Here is a 12,833-nt window from a genome sequence, read left to right on the forward strand (position 1 = left end):
TCTATACAGATGGTTCGTGTCATAAAAATTCCTCGACTTCCGCATTCGTCATTCCACATTTAGCGCTAGAGCAAACATTTAAATTATCCCGGGAGACATCTTCCACCATGGCAGAACTATTTGCAATCCTGTGTGCTTTGCGTTTCGTAACATTAGAAAAACATTCGCAAAAATGGGTTATCTTTAGCGATTCGCAAGCCGCTCTCATATTACTACAGAGCAATAAGAAAAATTCTTTGAACACTTCGATATTGTATGAGACGCTCAAAGAACTTACAAAAGCAAGCGAAATGAACCACGTAATTGCATTTCAGTGGATTCCTGGGCACTGCAATATTCCTGGTAATACTGCAGCGGACGCAGCTGCGAATCGAGCGCACAATAACGCAGAGACAACCAATCTTCCCCTATTGCGTTGTGAAGTCCGTCTGATCCTGAGACAGATTTCTTGTCGTCTCAGCAAAACTACCTGGTTTGACCAGCAAACTAAGAACTCGGAGTTATACTCAATAGACCCATGTATAAACTTATCAATGCCGGAAACTCTAAGAGACAACAGAAAATTTGAAACATTGGTACACCGCCTGCGTCTTGGTACTGCATTCACTAAACACTTCTTGTACAGAATAAAACGTGTCTCTAGTCCGCAGTGTTCTTGTGGCCATCCAGACGAAGATGTGAATCATCTTCTCCTCGAGTGCTCGAAATACGATACACAAAGAACGGTACTGCAAGCTGATTTGTTTATATTAGACAGAAGACCATTCACTCTAAAAAAGATACTTGGCCCATGGCCAACTGCGGGCCTTCAAAAAAGAGCGCTTCTTGCTCTGAAAAAGTTTTTAGAGGAGACCAACATTTTGGGGGAATATTAAGTATTGGATGATCCCAATACGCTAAATGAGTTACATAAACGTTGTTCGTGGTGCGTAGTTGGTTTATGTGGTGATCGCAACTTTTACGCAATACGTATAATTCTGTCCTGTACTTGGAGTGTATTACAAGTGTTGTTGTGTGTTTTGGCTGTTCAAACCATCGGACTTCATATATGCGTACGTGGACTGAACTCATGCACAGAACTTTGCGACTCATGTACTGTTGGACTGTATATTTTTTATTGATCCGGTGTTCTACTGAGTGTTATATTTAGTGTCGCTATTCTCCCTTTTTGCGCAAATTTGTTTCGTCAGCCAAGTGACAAGGAGTAGCCGGTGCCACCACATAAAGGCGCCAACCTCTCCTAACATTCACTTCAATAAAAAAAATGACTGTGAACAATACATTTCTTCTTCCTGCGCGCAATCTATTTTCTTGACTCCATGTAGTGAATTAGAAATAGTTACATACCTGAAATCGTTAAATAAAAATACTTCCGCTGGCTATGATGACATTAAGGCTGACCCAATTAAACATGTTGCTGAATTACTATGTGGCCCACTTCAGCACATCTGCAATCAAGCTTTCACCACGGGTGCTTTTCCTGAAGGCATGAAGATAGCCAGAGTAGTAGTCATTCACAAAGGTGGCTCTCATAATGACTTGAATAACTATCGGCCTACATCTGTGCTACCTTTATTTTCTAAAGTGTTAGAATATACATTAAAATTACGATTAATGAAGTTTATTGACGACCACCAAATGCTTTCCAAGCAGCAATTTGGCTTCCGTGAAAATAAATCAACCGAAACGGCGCTATTAGATATTAAAGAAAAATTAATTAATAATATTGATAATAAAAAAATTACGGGGTTTTACGTGCCAAAACCACTTTCTGATTATGAGGCACGCCGTAGTGGGGGACTCCGGAAATTTCGACCCCCTGGGGTTCTTTAACGTGCACCTAAATCTAAGGACACGGGCGTTTTCGCCCCCATCGAAATGCGGCCGCCGTGGCCGGGATTCGATCCCGCGACCTCGTGCTCACCAGCCTAACACCATAGCCACTGAGCAACCACGGCGGGTAATAATATTGATAATAAGCAATACATTCTTGGTTTATTTCTAGACTTTAAAAAGGTGTTCGATTCTATTAAGCATACCCTTTTGTTTCGCAAACTCCCACACTACGGTGTTAGAGGTTTGGTATTAAATCTGATGCGCAGTTATCTATCCAACAGGGTGCAATTTACTAGCCTAAATGGTTACCGTTCCCTATTACAGCCGATAAATATGGCATACCGTAAGGCTCTATCCTTGGACCATTATTCTTTATTCTTTATATATATGATCTTGTGAACATACCGCAAACTCCTGACATAGTTCTCTATGCAGACGACACAAGTATTTTTTTACAGGTAAACACTTATATGAATTTGAAAGGGCAGCTAATACATGGTTAACTAATCTATCAAACTGGTTGCATTGTAATCAACTCCAACTAAATGTACAAAAGACTAAGTATATCATTTTCAAAAGCCGTAATAAGCCTGATGACTATAGTACCTGTATTAGATTTAAGAATTGTGATATCGAACGGGTTTCTACTTGTAAGTTTCTAGGCGTCGTCTTTGAAGAAAACTTGAGCTGGACACCACATGTAAACAAGATACATGCAAATATGTGCAGGCCAATTTCTATATTGTATAATACCAGAACCTTGGTGCCAAAATGGTTAAATTTACAGCTATACTATGTCCTTGTTCATTCACATATACACTATAGTCTACTAATCTGGGGTACAACTACTAAGACAAATTTAGATAGGTTAATAATCCTACAAAAAGAGCAGTGCGCTGCATAGAAAACCTTCAACATAGTGACCACACTGCACCATACTTTTCCAAGCTAAACATACTCACAATAGATCATCTATTCCAACTAAGGCTTGCTATGTATACACATAGGGAAATTCTGCATGACCCAAATACCCTGTCCACATTTTTGTCATCCGACAACTCACAATATCACCTTAGGCATAACAGACTTAGAACACCTATGTTTAGAACCAAATATGGTACTCAGACACTCGCCTACCTAATACCTCATTTCCTCAATAATAATCCAGAAATCGCTAGTATGATTCAGGAATGTAGATCTGCTTATAGTCTAAAGAAAAGGGTCAGGAATTATCTTATGCTAAGTTCCTAAGTCGCTTTTTCTCTTACATTTTTTCTCCTATTTGCTATATAATGTTTTGTAACACACATACTTATTATTTGCTTGTTTAAATATTTCCATGTTCTCGCGCATTACTGATGATATATTATGTATAAAGCGTAACAAGCTTACTTCTTTGTATACTTGATTGCTTGCCGCATACATTTTGTTCTTTTTCTTGTTTGTACATTGTTCCACTGTATTTTCATGATGTTCCACTCCCTGAGCAATGTACGGGTAGGGGGGGGGGGTCCTTTGTCAGGCAGTTGCATCTGCCTTTAGCCCCTACATCCCAGACAATGTATTGTCTAAATAAAGCATTCATTCATTCATTCATTCGTTCGTTACCACAGAGACCATAGCTTTGTGGTCGCTGTGCTGCACCGCGATCGGTTGTACTGCTATGCTAGACACGTTCTTGCTAAAGGTTAAATCTTTCCATGACCGGTGGCGCGTGGTCGACACAGTGACGTCTGTGTAGCACTCAATTCTAAACCGTTCCAACAGGAAGGATACAATGCACTTGCCGTCTAGGCGCGCTAGGTGGTCGTTAAGGTCGACGATTAGTGGGTATACGATTGCGTTTTATTATACTTTTCGACCCTCCAATGGGAGCGAAGGAGCCTCGCCATCTCACGTTTTATATATGGGCTTGAAGGTCATACGTCATAACATGGTCGTAAACTGGGATACAGTTTACGATTGAACTACCAACACGCCCCAACTTCTTCCCTGCTAAAATAACATGGTCGATAAGATGATAACATTCGGTGCGACCGCCGCGACTGATAACATCACGCGGAAACAGTTGGGCGACTATATATATAAATAATTCCATTCCACAGGGCTCTGGCCCACGGACACATTTTTCGTCAGAACCTAGCCATATACAGCTCCTTTGTAAAATGAGCCTACAACATAAGACGCCGTCATCTGACTGCGTTCTACAGAAGCACGGCATTTTCATAAGTGCGCCGGGGCACAACACCGAATTCATGAAACAGTGCTCAGGCGAGATGCTCTTACTAGGTTAGTTTTACTCTGAAACCAAATGTTACTACGATGGTTATATTTGCATTGAAGCGGTGTCGATTGTGTATTGCATTGAAGATTATCGCGCAAATTACTACGTCAGCAATTGCCAAGAAGCTCGGCCAGCAAAAACATTACCCGTTTATTTCGAATCCCCTTGTTTTAATCATTTGAGACAGTCGTCGGAGAAACACTATACAGCAGCGTAGGAATGGCACGTAATGACCACGTTTGTTGTAGGCGTATGGAACAGGATGCTTTCGCCATGGATCTGTCGCAGCCCCACATATTTTTACATCTACCTACATTAGCTGTGCTCTCCGATCTCTATTCACACCAGTGGTCGATAAATCGAGTCTTTTTCTCCCGCCTTGCCTCTCAAGCTCTGTCCGCTGCACTTGGTGGTTGTTCTGTAGTGTTACGCAGGTGACTGCGCGCGCGTTGCACGCGTCATGTGACTAGCAACGAGGGCTGCCGCGAACACATGCTGAGCACGAGGTCGCGCGGGTTCGACCAAGGGCGAGGTGGCTGGATTCCGATGGGGGCGGTATGCAAAAACACTCGAGTGCCTCGCGTCGGGCACACGTTAAAGAATACAAAAATTAATCCAGGCCATCTACTACGTTGTCGCTCATGCAGTTACGCAACGTTAATTTTTTGCTCCCAGCTGCGATGGTTTCCTAAGAAATTTTCGTCAAGCATTCCTCGCACAGGTTTTCACCGTTACATCGGCAAGATAGTCAAGCATATGCAGTATTGCTGCCGACTGCAGTTGTCAGAGCTGTACAAGTAAATACGTTGCATACGACAGAAAGCATTGGTATAGGTAGACAGGTTCAATGAAATTCCATCGAAAATCAATAACGTATAGGTAACATTGCAACTTGAGACAAGGGCCAGTATAATGCAAGGATCTTTTCGCTTGATTCTATTATCAAGCAAAAACATCATGCATTATTATCATGCACTGTTCACGGCCTGCCAACGCATGCGATAGCGTGAGAGGAGCACCGCTCGGGCCGCTGACGGAGCGGGGAAACGGAATAAATTTCACATAGAATCGTCACATTATCTCGGCGATGGATTTCGTGGTTTATCACGACGTTCATTGGCCAAGACTTCAGATTAGGCTGCGACACTGGGCCCTCACCCTTACTACGGCCTACACAATGACGACGCGAGTCGAGTCGGTGCCGCGACGAACCCGAGCATCGCGAGCGCCTTTGAGCTCCGGCGGCGGCCCCTAGATACAAAGCCCTTAAATTGTGATCGCTCTTTTGAGCTGCGATGAGCGCCTTGCCGGATTAAAGAGAAATCATTAATGAGGGGGCAGGCACTGCGAAGTGAAGGACCGTTCTATAGAGAGGGAGGGACAAAAAAAAAAGAAGGCATTCTACATGCATGGGCTGCTTCTGTCTCCCATAATGTTGCCTGAGCTGCTATACCGAGTTCCGCTTTTTTTTTTTCCTTTTGGCCAGACCGGAATGGTAAATTTGTCGCCCTTAACAAGCGGGTTCAGGACATTCGCGAGAGCGATCGACAAAGGCAGTGAGAAGGAGGATAATGAAGTACGGAGCTCAAGATTACGACGGGAACGCGATGCGTGAACTTTGCCCACGCACAAGAGGTTCTTTTTTCTTTTCAATACAGCTGCGTCTTAATAAATGGCTACACTGGTTGCGACAGTGGCTCTCACTGCTCCCAGAAAGAAACATCAGACGCAGACTGATGAAAAGCAGTCCGATTTATGATTTACACATATCTACAGTTCCCAGGGGATGCCGTTTCGAGGATAAACACGCGTATCCATGAGTGAATGTCACCCAGACCCTTGAGAACACTGCTTTTTTTTTCTTTCTCCGCGAAGTGTTGCGGGAGAAAAACTGAGCAATGAAATTGTGACTGACTGAACGAGGCGGAGATTTCGAAAATCATCTTGTCAGTCACGTGCACTGTAAAATAATTTACACCTTAAAAAGTGAGAAATGGTGTAAATGTGCCTATAAGCCACACCCTTAGGGTGTTATCTACTAAGCGGACACCCTAAGGGTGTGAGTTACAGACACATTTACACCGTTTTTCACTTTTTAGGGTGTAAATTATTTTACACTGTGTACTGCCAAGTCCCCATTTATTCAGACCGGCTGTATTTCTTCCTTTTTTTTTCATAATGCTGCCCAAGCTGGAGCGGGTTTACAAAAGATGGTTTGTCAACAGTTTGCCAACGAAAACATAAGATGTGCATTCAACAAGACATTCCCGTAAATGATTCCCTTCTTCGCTGTAAGTGGCAAAAATGATTTCTGAAAAAAGTTTGTGCGGGCAAAGTATGATTGAACTATTCTAGAATGAAAAATATGCGACGACCTGTATGGAGCAAGAGTATTATGTGTGGTATCTGCTAAACCTGCTTGGTTGTAACACATCGAGCAAAAAAAAAAAATCAGCCTGGTTATATTACGAAACGCGTGGAGCGTTCCAGTATGTGTGAGTTTGCCTAACATAGCAGAAACTGATGATGACGCTTTGTGATCTGAGCAAATAAACCGTGCAGCCATGCGCTGAATTCGCTCGAGTTTGGCAGCTTCCTTGTTAATGTACAAGTCCCACACTATGGAAGCATACTGTAGGACTCGGCGCACGAGGAGACGATAAGCTTGCAGCCTGACATATGAGGGCGACTTCTTTAGCTTTCTACATATAAAGAAAAGTTTGTTAATGCTTAGTTGCATATGTTGTTAATATGGGTATCCCATTTGAGGTTACTGTTAACTGATACGCCTCAGTATTTAACAGAGGTAACTGATTCAAGGTTCCGATTGCCAATATGGTAAGTATAAAATAGTGGTTTTCCTTTCAATCTCATTGTCATGGACACTCTTTTGGAAAAGTTCACATGCATTCCTCTGTTGTCGCACCAGTCCGCGAGTTTACAAAAACGGCTGTTAAGTGCACCCTGGCATAAGTAACTGCTCACAACAGAATAAATGACCCAATCATCCATAGGCGAAAAGTTTTCATTTCTCCGGGGGAGGGGGGCGACTAGCTTTCACAACAACACCCCCCCCAAACACACACACACACACATATATATATATATATATATATATATTCTTGCAGTTGAAGAAACTTCGTGTGACCTCGAAGAATTGTTCACTGAAGTGACGGCCTTATATGATAATTTACAAGACCTCATAGTAGGAGACAATTCAATTTCACAGCCTGAGTCCTCTCCTACCACCAAGAATCTGGCGTCTCTCGGTGGTGTAGTCATTTCGTGTAATCGTCGTATGCTTCGATATTGGTAATATTGCTTCGCCTATCCGGCGAAACTGCAACATCTCTCTGTCTTTTCTTTTTGTCTTTTTCTGTGAGTCCGTGTATAAGCGTTCCTGCTCATGACTCCTGGGGTGCGATCGGAGATGGTTGTTCGGCGCGTTCGTTCGGTTACCGGCGCGCGCGATTGGCCTACTCCGCGCCGACGTCGCCAGCCGCGGGGCGCGGCCACGTTTTTGGTGACGTCAAAATGACGACACGCTCCTGTCAATCATCCTCCCACCGAGCATTTCGTCTGCTAGGCGCCGAACCCGACGGGAGCTGGGAAGTTTGGAGCGATCATACGGCTTCGCATGGCGCGTCTGGTGGATTGGATTGGATCCAACAGGCGGCTGCGGCATGGCACGTTTGAATCCAACCCATAGTTTTAATTTGAGAAAATGGCGCTTCCGTTGGGAACTTAGGTTGTTGCGCTGGCGTTTTTAGAGGAAGGAGGAGAGCGGGTGGCGGTGCGAAACGCGTTTGAAGAAATGGCAGAAAGTGAATTCCCGCATCGTTTTTGTTTCTCGAAACAAATAATTCGTTGGTTGTACAGAGAAATCGACCCCATCATCGGTGCCAGCGAGCCACTGGAATGTTGTCGCTGCCTCTTGAAAAGTGCGCCATTCTTCCCGTCGTTCTTTTTTTTTTCATCTCGCTGTGCGCGACACCACCTAGGGACGACGCAAAGAAACTAATAGTTATAAATTGCAGTAGTCACACGTACTACTAATTGAAAACGTGTTTGGGCTTGAGAAGAAAAAGTACATTTTTTTAGAAAAAGATTTAATTCAATTGGAAGACGAGAAACATTTCGTTTTGTAGTATACTGTCTGCAAGCAGACGACAAACGACGGAAGTAAACTTCCGGGGAGGTCACCGCTTCCTGATTATCTGCTCTCTCCGCCCCGTTGTCACAAATTTTGCATACTGCAACTTTGTGACGTTGCAGCAACTGAACAGAACGCGTATCGAACAAAATATCTCTGATCGCGTCCCTGTTGATTCTGATTTCGAGTGAAACTGGCTTGGCCTCATTTCGGTTACTGAGTGAATTATACAGTGTTCCCCAACTATCATGAACTTTAAAAAAGAGCAGCTGCGAAACTCCAACAAAACCTAGCGCATATTGTTTCCAGTACAGTGGAGTAGCCGCTAGTAATTGTCTCGTTCCTGAAATTTAATTTGACAATTGCAATAATTTATCTAATTTGAGAAGTACTGTCCTAATTATCAAACTGTCAATGAGGCATCTGTAGGCACCCCCAAATGGCATCTAACTGCTGTCTTTTCAGCATCGTACTAATTGCGTACAATTGTTTTCGACTGGCAAACAAACCTCACGAAATATTAAAAATACCACATGACAGCGGTGTACAATGGATTCAGTACAAGACATTGCCACATGCGTCGAACATGAACGAAGTTGCGGGAATGGGACAGTAGCAGTATTTTTAGATATTCAAAGAGCATTCGACACTGTAAGTCACATACACATCCTTGCTGGTATGTTAGAGCTTGGCCTACACGGTCGAGCACTACGATGGGTATCAAATTTCTTGAAAGACAGAAAAATATTTATGGAAACAATCGAAGGCGCGAGTAATTATCACAGCATCACACAGGGCGTTCCGCAGGGCAGTGTTCTCAGTCCGTTTTTATTCAACTGCGTCATGGCAGCCTTGCCACTAAAACTCCCTCTGGTCTACAGTATTCGCTGTACGCAGATGACATCTGCATATGGGCCTCTGGATCTCATATACAAGACATTCAAACAACGCTGCAAGAGGGTCTTTATAGTATCGACACCTTTTTAAAAGAAAGAGGCATGAGTCTTTCATACGCAAAGACAGCCGTACTTCCTTTTACTAGACGACAGCTGAATAATTTCCAACTTACGCTTAATGGGCAAACTTGATGTTTGTGACAGAGCATAAATTCCTTGGAATTATTCTTGACCGCCAGCTAACATGGGCTTCACACATCCGCGCAATTGAAAAGCAGACCAATGCAGTAATAAACGTACTTCGGCGACTCGCAGGCACAACGTGGGGGGGATCAGTCTCTTCGCTACTACAAATTCATAACGCACTCATAAAACAAAAAATTGCTTACTCGGCACCTATTCTCCATGGCTTATCACAAACTTCTGAGGAACGTCTTCAACGTTTACTGGCAAGGGGGCTGCGAGTGTGTCTTGGGGTTCCGCAGGCTACCTCGAGTTCTTTAGTAATTGCTGAAGCTCGTCACCCACCATTTCCAGTCATACGAACGGTTGAAACATGCCGACATATTTATCGCATCTTAACCCAACACGAGAATCATCCATTAAACCTCGCGCTTACCGAAAGAAACAAAAGCAAAATTCACGATGTTGTTCGAGAACATAAAGCGTTATTACCAAGATTTGAATTACGCAAAGTGGATGTTTGTTACCCTCCCTGGATGTTAACATGTCCTAAAATAGAATTATCGGTTGACGGGATTATATCTAAGAGAGACATGTTCATAGTAGCCGCACAACAACTGGCACTCTTCCAAATTTACTCCTTATATCCCCAGTACATACACGTTTATACAGATGGTTCGTGTCATAAAAATTCCTCGACTTCAGCATTCGTCATTCCACATTTAGCGCTAGAGCAAACATTTAAATTATCCCGAGCGACATCTTCCACCATGACACAACTGTTTGCAATCCTGTGTGCTTTGCGTTTCATAGCATCAAAAGAACATTCGCAAAAATGGGTTATCTTTAGCGATTCGCAAGCCGCTCTTACATTACTACAGAGCAATAAGAAAAATTCTTTGAACACTTTGCTATTGTATGAGACACTCAAAGAACTTACAAAAGCAAGCGCAATGAACCACGTAATTGCATTCCAGTGGATACCTGGGCACTGCAATATTCCTGGAAATACTGCAGCGGACGCAGCTGCGAATCGGGCGCACAATAACGCGGAGACAACCAATCTTCCTCTATTGCGTAGTGAAGTCCGTCTGCTCCTGAGACAGATTTCTTGTGGCTTCAGCAAAACTACCTGGTTTGATCAGCAAACTAAAAACTCTGAGTTATACTTCATAGATCCATGTATAAACTTAACAATGTCGGAAAATCTAAGAGACAACAGAAAATTCGAAACATTGGTACACCGCCTGCGTCTTGGTACTGCATTCACTAAACACTTCTTGTACAGGATAAAACGTGTCTCCAGTCCACAGTGTTCTTGTGGCCATGCAGACGAAGATGTGCATCATCTTCTCCTCGAGTGCACTAAATACAATCCACAAAGAAGGGTACTGCAAGCAAATTTGTTGATATTAGACAGAAGACCATTCACTCTAAAAAAAATACTTGGCCCATGGCCAACTGCGGGCCTTCAAAAAAGAGCGCTTCTTGCTCTGAAAAAGTTTTTAGAGGAGACCAACATTTTGGGAAAATATTAGGTATCAGATGATCCGAATGCGCTAAATGAGTAACATAAACGTTGTTCGTGATTCATAATTGGTTAATGTGGCGATCGCAACTTTTATACAATATGTATATTTCTGTTCTGTACTTGCAGTGCATTACATGTGTTGTGTGTTATGGCTGTTCTAAATATCTGACTTTATGTATGCGTACGTGGACTGAACTAATGCACAGAACTTTCCGACTCATGTACTGTTGGACTGTATATTTTTTATTCATCCAGTGTTCTACTGAGTGCCATATTTCGTGTCGTTATTCTCCCTTTCTACACAAATTTATTTCCTTTGCTAAGTGACAAGGAGTAGCCGGTGCCACCATAAAGGCGCCAACCTCTCCTAATATTCACTTCAATAAAAAAAAACTGCGCTCCCACCCGCATCCATAAAGCAGCGCCCTCAAATAGGCTGATTGAAAGCAACTGCATTGCCTGTCGCAAACCCGAAGAGACACCGCATCACCTTGATAATGGTACAGAAGGACCACCAACAGCAGGGCCGCTATTTTGTAGCGATGCCTTTTCAGATTCTGTGCTTTTTCAGGCTTTTCGCACTTGGCCAGTGGTCAGAGCGACGGTGTGCCCACATTATCAACGGGATCAGGCGGCTGTGTGTGGTGGATGAAAAGAATAGCATAGAATAAGGCTTAAGGCATCGCTACAAAATAGCGGCCCAGGTTTCGCGGCTTTGCAGCTGTTCCTTCTTCTCTACGTCACACTTATTACCCGTCTCACAAGGCCGACCGATCACATTGATAACAAAAGCCATTTGATAACGCGGCCGAAGCGCCGCTCTGACCACGCACGAAAGGCGAAAAACAATGTAATAGGCATAGCATAAATAAAATTCCCGGCTTTGCTCGCGCCGCATCGACTGAGTGCGCGCGCAGCTACATTTCGCGCCAGAAACTTGCTTCTGACCAAAGCCAAATTAAAATGACGCTTTTAGCTTTCATGAGGGTGTGTACGTGCTGCAAAAACAGGGTAGTGGGAATAGATAAAAGTGAAATACACGGACAGGAAAGCGACCCTCGTGTAGAGAAAAGGCAAAACCGATTAGTTCAAGAAAGTAAATAACCACTTCTAAATGAGCCGACTCGGCGATTTGGACGCCTGCACAATAAACAAAGAAAGATACATCAGATTTCAGTATGCCCTTACTATGTATGAATTCGTAAGCGCCGTTGAACACCAGCTGCTCCGTAGAGGACGTGTTCGAATAGGTTTCCTTCGACAGCTATTGCATGTCACGCAAGCATTATACCTGCAAGATTCCAGCCCACCGACATCCCCGCGACACCTCCATGGACATTGCCAAGACCACTAGTGAGGCTTCAGATACCCGGAATTAGGAAGAAATCTCACGTTTCCTCCATTGGCTTGAAGCAGCTCACCCTGTCCCATATATTTACATTATATAGTGGGACTGTACAAGTATATACCGATGGTTAGGTCACGCCATCTGCCACAACGGCCGCATTTGTCATCCCACAACTTGGAATTACTCAACGATTTCGATTAGACCACAAATCGACATCTACGGCTGCGGAACTTGCCGGAATACGGGAGGCTGTCCGTTTTATGAGAACGCAGACACCCCATAAATGGACAATATTGTGTGATGCCAAATCAGCGCTATAGGCGCTAAAATACTTTTTAAGGAAAGGGCCATACTATCTGCTCGTGCTGGAAATCGTCGAACTTTATCACAGTGCCGAGTTAAGTGGCCACGTGATCACCTTTCAATGGGTGCCTAGCCATTGTGGTGTTTTTGGTAACGAACTCGCTGACAGTGAGGCAAGATCGGCCTCCTCTTCATCTGATGAAGTACGGATTGCCTACTCGCGACCTGACACCAACTCCATGATTAATGCACTCATGCAGGACCTTACAAAGGCTTACAGAGCCCACTCTGATAACATT

The sequence above is a fragment of the Dermacentor variabilis genome, chromosome 1 (genome assembly GCF_050947875.1).
Source record: "Dermacentor variabilis isolate Ectoservices chromosome 1, ASM5094787v1, whole genome shotgun sequence".
Classification (NCBI taxonomy): Eukaryota; Metazoa; Arthropoda; class Arachnida; order Ixodida; family Ixodidae; genus Dermacentor; species Dermacentor variabilis.